Here is a 9,955-nt window from a genome sequence, read left to right as displayed (position 1 = left end):
GGCTGAAGATATTGAACTTCTCCATCGCCTCTTGCCACAGATAAAGTCAATCTGATTCCTGTGTATTCCATCTGGTGAAGTCCATGTGATTAGCCACCATTTGTGTTGTTGAAAAAAAGTATTTGCAATGAATAAGTCATTGTCTTGCAAAATTCTATCACGCGATCTCCAGCATTATTTCTATCACCAAGGTCAAATTTTCCAACTACTGGTGATTCTTCTATTTCCAACTTTCGCATTCCAATCACCAGTGATAATCAGCACATCTTGATTGCATGTTCGGTCAATTTCAGACTGCAGAAGTTGGCAGAAATCTTCAATTTCCTCATCTATGGCTTTGGTGGTTGTTGCATAGATTTAAATAGCAGTAGTATTAACTGGTCTTCCTTGTAGGGTATGGATACTATCCTATCACTGACAACATTGTACTTCAGGATAGATGTTGAAACATCCTTTGCAATGATGAATGCCACTCCATTCCTCTTCAATTTGTCATTCTCAGCACAGTAGGTCATACAGCTGTCTGATTCAAAATGGCCCAAACTGGTCCATTTCAGCTCACTAATGCCTAGGACAGATTTTTATGCATTTCATTTCATTTTTTAAACTTCTAATTTTTCTAGATTCATACTTCATACATTTCATGTTCCAATTATTAATGGATGTTTGCAGCTGTTTTTCCTCAGTTTGAGTCATGTCACGTCAGCAAATGGAGGTCTCGAAATCTTTACTTTATCCATATCATTAAGGCTGGTTCTACTTTGATGAGGCAGCTCTTTCCCAATGTTATTTTGAATGACTTCCAACTCAAAGGGGTTCATCTTCTGGCACTGTATCGGACAATGTTTCAGGGCTATTCATAAAGTTGTCCAGTAATGTATCAGGCAGTGTTTCATTCATAAGGTTTTCCTTCGCCAATTATTTGAGAAGTGGATGGCCTCTTCCTTCTTCCGAATGTCTCAGTCTGGAAGCTCCACTGAAATCTGTTCACCATGGGCAATCCTTCTGGCATTTGAAACACTAGTGGCACAGCCTCCAGCCTCACAGCAACACGCAAGCCACAACAGTACAAAAAACTGAGAGACAAGTTCATCTCCCTTAAAGAAAAAAAAAAAAAAAGTGGGGACCAGGTTTGCTGGTCCAATAGAGTCTGGTGGAACCACTGAGACTATGGCCCCTAGCTGCCCTTCAGGTCTGGAGTCGAACCCACACCTGTGGTTTCCAGCCAAACAAAATACAGGCATATGAGTTGAACATTTACCTGAGGTAGATACACTCCTTGGAGAGAACAACCATGGAAGAAAGAAGGGCTGCTTATGCACAGGGGGACAGCTCAGGGGGCAGGAGTGCATGGAGGGATGGACACTGGGAAGAGGTAACTATGGGGAAGAAGTGGGAGGGGAGCTGTTGCACTGTGGTAAACTGTGGTCAGTGACATAAGTCAAAGTATATGTGAACTGCTGTATGGAAAGTGAATTTGGTCTGTAAATCTTCACCCAAATCACAAAAAAAAAAAAAAAAAAAAGTCTGTCTCCCTTAGCTGTTTCAAACCTCTCCGCCCACTTCCTGGCCTTTCCCTGACCATAACCTGCCGTCAGCCCTAGCTTCTCACTTCCTGCCTGTGGTGGGGGCTCTCCCTCCCCCTACCTGAATCCAGCCCTCAGCCCTGGCTTCCTGCCTGTGGTGAGAGCCCTCCCTCCCCTTACCTGGATCCGACTCATATATACATATGTGTGTATATACATACAGACACACATGTACATATACACACACACACATATACATACATCTATACACACACACACACATATCAACATACATATGCTGCCGTTCTCATTAGGTGCCATCACTCCTAGCAACGCTTTGTACAATGGAACAAAATACCGCCTGGTCCAGTGACATCCTCATAGCCGTATTTGAGCCCATTGTACAGCCACTGTGTCAAATCCATCTTGTTGAGGGTCTTCCTCTTTACCACTGATGACTGATCATTTATCAAGCATGATGTTCTCCAGAGACTGGTCTCTCCTGATAACATGTCCAAAGTACATGAGATGAAGTCTCACCATTCTCCCTTCTAAGGAGCATTCTGCCTGTACATCTTCCAATGCAAATTTGTTTAGTCTTCTGGCAGTCCACAGTATATTCAATATTTTTCACCAACTCCATAATTCAATTGCATCAATTCTTCTTTAACCTAATTCATTGTTCCACTTTCCCATGCATTTGAGGCAACTGAAAATACCATGGCTTGCTCAGCAGCCCAGAATGAGCCTTGGGAGGCAGCAGTGCCTGAGGCCGCTTCCCCTTCCACCCTCATGCCACAGAGGAGGGGGGGCCCTGGGTGTGGGCGGACCTTGGGAGATGAGGGACCGGCTGCGCACTGGTGGCTTTGGAATGCCTGCCTGTACTTGATCACAAAATCGCAATTAAGTCTTGTCACCTAGAACTAAGTACCAAAAACAGAGAATGATGGTGTCACAAAATCCAGTTCATGTAGTTGTACCATGCCAATGTTGTGAAGGCCTATGATGTTCCTGAGGAACTGAATATTTTAATTAATGATGTGCCTCTTCTAGCGATGGAATACTGTTCTGGAGGAGATCTTCGGAAGCTACTCAACAAACCAGAAAATTGCTGCAGACTTAAAGAAAGCCAGATACTTTCTTTACTTAGTGATATATGGTCAGGGATTCAATATTTGCATGAAAACAAAATTATACATCATGACCTAAAACCTGAAAACAGTTCTTCAGAATGTTGGTAGGAAAGTACTGCATAAAATAATTGATCTGGGATACGCCAAAGACACTGATCGAGGAATTCTATGTATAGCTTTTGTGGGAACACTGTGGCCCCAGAGCTCTTTGAGAATAAGCCTCACACAGCCACTGTTGATTACTGGAGCTCTGGGACCATGGTGTTTGAATGTATTGCTGGATATAGGCCTTTTTTGCATCACCTTCAGCCATTTACCTGGCATAAGAAGATTAAGAAGGATCCAAAGTGTGTATTTGCATGTGAAGAAATGACAGAAGTTCAGTTCAGTAGCCATTCACCTCAACCAAATAACCTTTGTAGTTTAATAGGAGGAAAACTGGCTACAAGTAATGCTGAACTGCGATCCTCAGCAGAGAGGGGGACCCACTGATCTTGTTTCGAACCAGCCAAGATGTTTTATGTTAATGGATCACATTCTGAATTGAAGACAGTGCACATCCTAAATATGACTTCTGCAAAGATAATTTCTTTTTTGTTGCCTCCTGATGAAACTCTTCATTCACTACAATCTTGTATTGAGTGTGAGACTGGAATAAGCACTGGTTCTCAAGAGCTTCTTTCAGAAACAGGAATTTCTCTGGACCCTCGGAAACCAGCCTCTCAATGTGTCCTAGATGAAGTTAGAGGCTGTGATAGGCATATGGTTTATTTGTTTGACAGCAGCAAGACTGTATATGAAAGGCCATTTGCTTCCAGAAGTCTATCTGATAGCAAAATACAGCTACCAATTATACAACTGCGTAAAATATGGGCTGAAGCAGTCCATTATGTGTCTGGGCTAGAAGACTACAGCAGGCTCTTTCAGGGACAAAGAACAGCTATGTTAAGTCATCTTAGATATAATGCTAACTTGACAAAAATGAAGAACACCTTGATCTCAGCATCTCAGCAACTGAAAGCAAAATTAGAGTTTTTCCACAAAAGCATTCAGACTGACTTGGAGAGTATAGAGAGCAGATGACTTAATGGACTATCCTCAGATAAACTGTTAAAAGCATGGAAGGAAATGGAAGAAAAGGCCATCCACTATGTTGAGGTTGGTGTCACTGGACACCTGGAGCATCAGATCATGTCCCTGCACACTGAAATCATGGAGCTACAGAAGAGACTCTATGGAAGACAACAGAGAGACTAGATGGAATCACTGGAGCAGCAAGCCGTCGATCTGTATAAGCAGTTAAAGCACAGACCTTCAGATCACTCCTACAGCAACAGCATGGAGATGGTGAAGATCATTGTGCATGATGTGCAGAGTCAAGACCGGGTTCTCAAGGAGCTCTTTGGTCATCTGAGCAAGTCGCTGGGCTGTAAGCAGAAGATTAGCGATTTACTCCCCAAGGTGGAAGTGGCCCTCAGTAACAGCAAAGAAGCTGACAATACTGTCATGTCTATGCAGGGAAGGAGGCAGAAAGAAATATGGCATCTCCTTAAAATTGTCTGTACACAGAGTTCTGACAAGTCCCTTATAGGATCCCATCTAGAAGGTACAGTAACCCCACAAGCATCAGCATGGCTGCCCCAACTTCAGCAGAACATGAAAATTCTCTGTCGTGTGTGGGAGACTTTAGTGCAAATGATCAAACAAAATTTGAACTGTCTTGGCCATTTAAGCACTATTACTGGGTACAGTGAATGAGGAACAGAGCAGCAGTATGATGAGTCTTAACTGGAGCTGGTTAACAGAATGACTGGCCAGGTATTCATTGCCTCACACCTGTGGAAGCTGTCTCTGCACATGCTGGGTTAGTTTTTAGCTCCATGAAACTACTCTTCAGACACCAGTCAATGGAAGAAATGGATTTGATCAGCAGTTATTCGAGATTTTACAAGCACAATACTTTGATTTTGAGTCATCTTAACCTCTGAACAGATAAGGTTTCATAAAAGTCAGTGGACATGTGTGGTAGTTAGTTTGTGTGTCAACTTGGCTGGGCCTGGTTGAGTGGCTGGGCAGCTGGATGCAGTATTCCCCATGATGAGACTGGTTATCAACTCCATGGTGGAATCTACTGTCAGGGAGATGGTCTGCTTCCCGTATATAAGCAAAAGCTTTGGGAATGGTCTCTAGCTTACGGCACGTTTGAATCCTGCATGTAGCCGTGTTGTTGCTCAGCAGCCTGCCATGTTCTGCCCATCTTGGCACTTTCAATGGACTTGAATTAATGGCCTGCCATGTGGTTTGGTAACATTGGTACTGTGCCTTGTTGTTTGTCGATCCTGGGTTTGTCAGCCTCAGCAGCCAGTAGCTGAGTGAAGAAAAGCCTCCAGCTTCAGTGGACCAGGAGCAGGAGGCAGAGCTCAAGGCTAAGGTTGAGGGGCTTTCACCCAGCCCCTAGAGCTTGGCACTTTGAACTTGGACTTAATGCCTCCAAACTGTAAGAGAATAAACTCCTGTTTGTTAAGGCCATCCCACTTGTGGTACATTTCTGTCAGAGTGACGACACTAGGGAACCAGAACAGTGTTTAAATAACTACACCTACTTAGGAGCATCATTGTGATCCCAGTGTCTTCAAACTTTGTATAAACATTACTTATTTTTAAAGTGGCTTTTAAAGTTTTAAATTGTGGGTACATGGTGCAGTGCCTAAGGTATCTGACAGCTAACCAGAAGGCTGAAGGTTCAAACCCACCAGCCACTCTGTGGAAAAAAGATGGGGCAGTCTACTTCCATAAAGATTTACTGCCTTAGAAACCCAATGGGGGTTGCTATGAGTCGAAACTGACTCAATGGAAATAGGTTTAGTTTGGTTTTTAAGGCCTAAAGCAGTGACATATACAGAGAAGAAAACCTCAACATGCATTTTTAAGAGTCATCTGCTTGTATTTCTTGGAAGAGACTGCTCATAAATAAAACTGGATCTTGGAGAATCAAACCTATTCTTGCATTGCACTCAACAAGTGTTCTTCCTGGCATCATAAGGAGTTGGCTTAACCCCATTTTCAGTTTTCCTGCACACTTGGCAGTGTCCCTTTCCTACGGCAGGGACTGTGCATCTGTGCCTTTAATACCAGGTGACTCAGAAATCTTGTTAAGTAGTATGCTGTGTGTATATGCATTTAAGATGTACCTTGAATAATATCAGAGAAGACATCTGCTAATTTACAATGTATTTGAAACCTTATCTGTTTATTCATTTGTAAAATGGGTCATTTGTTTAGACTCTTTCATGTCTTATCATACAAATTTATAATGATCTACACTTGTTTATCTGTAATTCCAAAATCCAAAACAGTTCTAAAACTAAAGGTTTTTCCTAAGCTTCATGATAACTCATTTGCTTGCAAATCTAAACTGAACTGACAGTGAACCCATCTACCACATTTAGTGTGAATATTCGTTTATTTTGCTGCAGAAATATTAATGTTTTTTATTATGAGGGGTGCTGCCTCAGACCCTGCTGGAGGTTATGTAGTATATGGTATGGTCTGACATATGCATTGAATTACCTTTCTGAAAGCTGCAATTTCAGAATTCTGAAACATCTGGCCTGAAGAGTTTTAGATAAAGGACTATGGACCTCCACATCTCTGTTAAATAATCTACAAGGTGTTTTGGTTACCTACTGCCGCTCTGACAAGAATATACCACAAATAGGATGGCTTTAACAAACAGGAGTTTACTCTCTTATAGCTTGGAGGCTTTAAGTCTGAGTTCAAAGTGCCAGGCTCTAGGGGCTGCGTGAAAGCCCCTCCAACCATGGCCTTCAGCTCTGCCTCCTGCCCCCAGCCCACTGAACCTGGAGGCTTTTCTTCACTCAGCTGCTGGCTGCTGAGGCTGACAAACCCAAGGTCAACAAGTAACAAGGCACAGTCCCAATATTACCAAACCACACAGCAGACCATTAATTCAAATCCATTAAAAGTCCCAAGATCGGCAGAGCAAGGCAGGCTGCTGAACAATGACTCGCCTACACACAGGGTTCACGCATGCCATAAGCTAGAGACCATTCCCAAAGTTGCTTCTTATATATGGGAAGCAGACCACATCCCTAAAGCAGCTACTCATCGGCTTGTGATAGATCCCACTATGGAGTTGATTCCCAGTCTCATCATGGGGAATAACTACCTCCAGCTGCCCAGCCACTCAACCAGGCCCAGCCAAGTTGACACACAACTTTAACTACCACAGAAGGTATTGTTTGTTTCAAAAATTATGTGAAATACTTTTGTATTCTAGACAGTTTTTCACTTTGTGTATTAAATAATTTTAAAATTGTTTTTTCATCTCTATTCATTAAAATCAGGTTATAACAAGGAGAAATAACAAAATACCATGGCTTGAGTCAGATTTACCTTAGTTCTCAAAGTGGTATTTTTGCTCTTTAACACTTTAAAGAGGTCTTTTGCAGCAGATTTGCCCAATGCAGTTTGTCATTTCTTGACTACTGCTTCCATGACTGCAGATCCAATTAAATGAAATCCTTGACAGCTTCAATGATGTTGCTTACTGATACAGTTCTGGAGGATTTTTATTGTCTTTATGCTGAGGTGTAATCCATACTGAAGGCTGCAGTCTTTGATCTTCATTAGTAAGCGCTTCAAGCCCACTTCTCTTTCAGTAACCAAGGTTGTGTCATCTGCTATCACACAGGTTTGTTAATGAGTCTTTCTCCAATCCTGATGCTGCTTTCCCAATCATACAGTCCAGCTTCTCAGATTATTTGCTCATCACACAGACTGAATAAGTACGGTGAAAGGATACAACCCTGATGCACTCCCTTCCTGATTTTAAACCATGCAGTATCCTCTTGTTCTGTGTATGTACAGGTTCCTCATAAGCACAACTGAGTGTTCTAGAATTCCCATTCTTCACAATATTATCCATGATTTCTTATGATCTACACAGCCAAATGCCTTAGCATAGTCAATAAAACACAGGTAAACAGCTTTCTAGTATTTTCTACTTTCAGCCAAAAAGCATCTAACATCAGCAATGATATCCCTGAGTCCATGTCCTCTTCTGAATCCTGCTTACATTTCTGGAAGTTCCCTGTCAATGTACTGCTGCAATCATTTTTTAATTATCTTCAGTAAAACTTTACTTTTGTATAGTATTAATGATACTATTCAAGAATTTCCTCATCCTTTGGAATGAATACAAATACGGATCTCTTCCAATCATTCGGTCAGGAAGCTGTCTTCCAAATTTCTTCACACAGGTGAATGAGTGCTTCCAATGCTGCCTCTGTCTGTTGAAACATCTCAATTGGTATTATGTCAATTCCTGGAGCCTTGTTTAGCACAGATGCATTCAGGGTAGTTTGGACTTCTTCCTTCCACACCATTGGTTCTTGATCACACACTATCTCCTGAAATGGTTGAATGTCAAAACAATTCTTTTTGATACAATTCACTGTATATTCCTTCCACCTTCCATGGATGCTTCTTCTCACATCATTCAATACCTTGTCCACAGACTCATTCAATATTGCAATCCGAGGCTTGAATTTTTTTCTTCAGTTCAGCTTGAGAAATACGAAATTCTTGTCTTTTGATTTTCTAACTCCAGGTCTTCACGCATTTCACTTTAATATTTTACTTTGTCTTTTTGAGCCACCTTTTGAAGTCTTCTGTTCAACTCTTTATCATTTCTTCCATTTGCTTGAGCCACTCTACATTGAAGAGTAAGTTTCAGAGTCTCTTATGACCCTCATTTTGGTCTTTTCTTTCTTTCCTGTCTTTTTAATGACCTTTTGCTTTCTTCACGGATAATGTCCTTGATGTCATCCCACAACTCATCTGGTCTTTGGTCATTAGTGTTCAATGCATTAAATTTACTCTTGAGATGGTCTCTAAATTCAGATGAGATATACTCAAGGTAGTATTTTGACTCTTGTGGATTTAATTTTCTTCAGCTTCAACCTGCACAGGAGCAAGAGATGGTCTGTTCTGCTGTCGGCCTTTGGCCTTGTTCTGACTGGTGATATCGAGCTTCTCCATCATTTCTTTCCATAAATGTAGTCTATCTGATTCCTGTGTATTCCACTCAACCAGTGTGTATAGTCATTGTTCATGTTGTTGAAAAAAGGTATTTGCAATTATTAAGTCATTGGTCTTGCAAAATTCTATCATGCAATCTCTGGCATCATTTCTATCGCTAAGGCCATATTTTCCAATTACTGATGCTTCTTTTCTCCAACTTTTGCATTCCAATCACTATCAATTATCAAAGTATTTTGATTACATGTTTGATCAATTTCAGATTACAGAGGTCAGTAAAAAAACCTTCAATTTCTTCCTCTTTGGCACTGGTGACTGTTGACTAAATTTCAGTAATAATCATATTAACTAGTCTTCCTTGTAGAAATATGGACATTTTCCTATCACTGACAGCACTGTACTTCAGGATAAATTTTGAAATGTTCTTTTTGACAATTAATGTGATGCCATTCCTCTTTGTCATTCCAGACATATCAGACCACATTACTGTCCAATTCAGAATGGCCAGTATCAAGTCTATTTCAGCTCACTAGTGCCTAGGACATTGATCTTTATGCATTCCATTTCATTTTTGATGGCTTACAATTTTGCTACGCTTACACTTAGTACATTCCATGTTGCAATTGTTAACAGATGTTTTCAATTGTTTCTTCTCATTCTGAGTCATGCCTCACCAGCAAATGAAGGTCCTGAAAGTTACTATATTCATGTCATTAAGGTTGGCTCTATATACATACATACACACACATAGATATATATATACATATGAGTATATATACATATGCATATATATGTATATATATATATATGGTGGGTTTGAACTGCCAGCCTTCTGGTTAGCAGTCAAGTGTGTGTGTAGGTATGCATGTATACACACACACACACACTTGAATACTATATATCAGTTTAAAAAAAAAAAAGAAAAGAAACAGTATTAAGCCATTATTATAATTCAAATAGTATTTATTCATTTACTATTTTGCTACAAATACAAGTCTAGCATAACCTTGATATCAAAGCTGACAAAGAAAATATACAAAGAAAAATTACACATCAATCTCACTCATAAGCATTGATGCAGTTTCAAGTTGATTCAAAGTCTGCCCAGGATCCTTCATCCCTGTTTTCATTTCAGCGTTGCTGCATGTTTCTTCTGCTTCTATTCCTTATCTAATGCTTCTCAATTTAGGAACAAAGGATCAAGTCTTCAGTTCACTATAGAGCTAACAGAAG

At 40.6% G+C, this 9,955-nt stretch overlaps 1 pseudogene; it reads left to right on the top strand.

The window, feature by feature from the left end:
- The first annotated feature begins 2,268 nt into the window (after nt 1–2,268).
- Nucleotides 2,269–4,413, top strand: LOC103203039 (annotated as a pseudogene).
- Nucleotides 4,414–9,955: the final 5,542 nt, after the last annotated feature.

This window comes from Orycteropus afer, unplaced genomic scaffold (genome assembly GCF_000298275.1).
Source record: "Orycteropus afer afer isolate SDZICR_OR568_19922 unplaced genomic scaffold, OryAfe1.0 scaffold00197, whole genome shotgun sequence".
Lineage (NCBI taxonomy): Eukaryota > Metazoa > Chordata > Mammalia > Tubulidentata > Orycteropodidae > Orycteropus > Orycteropus afer.
The sequence above is the reverse complement of the archived record's forward strand: the minus strand, read 5'-3'. Positions and strand labels throughout refer to the sequence as shown.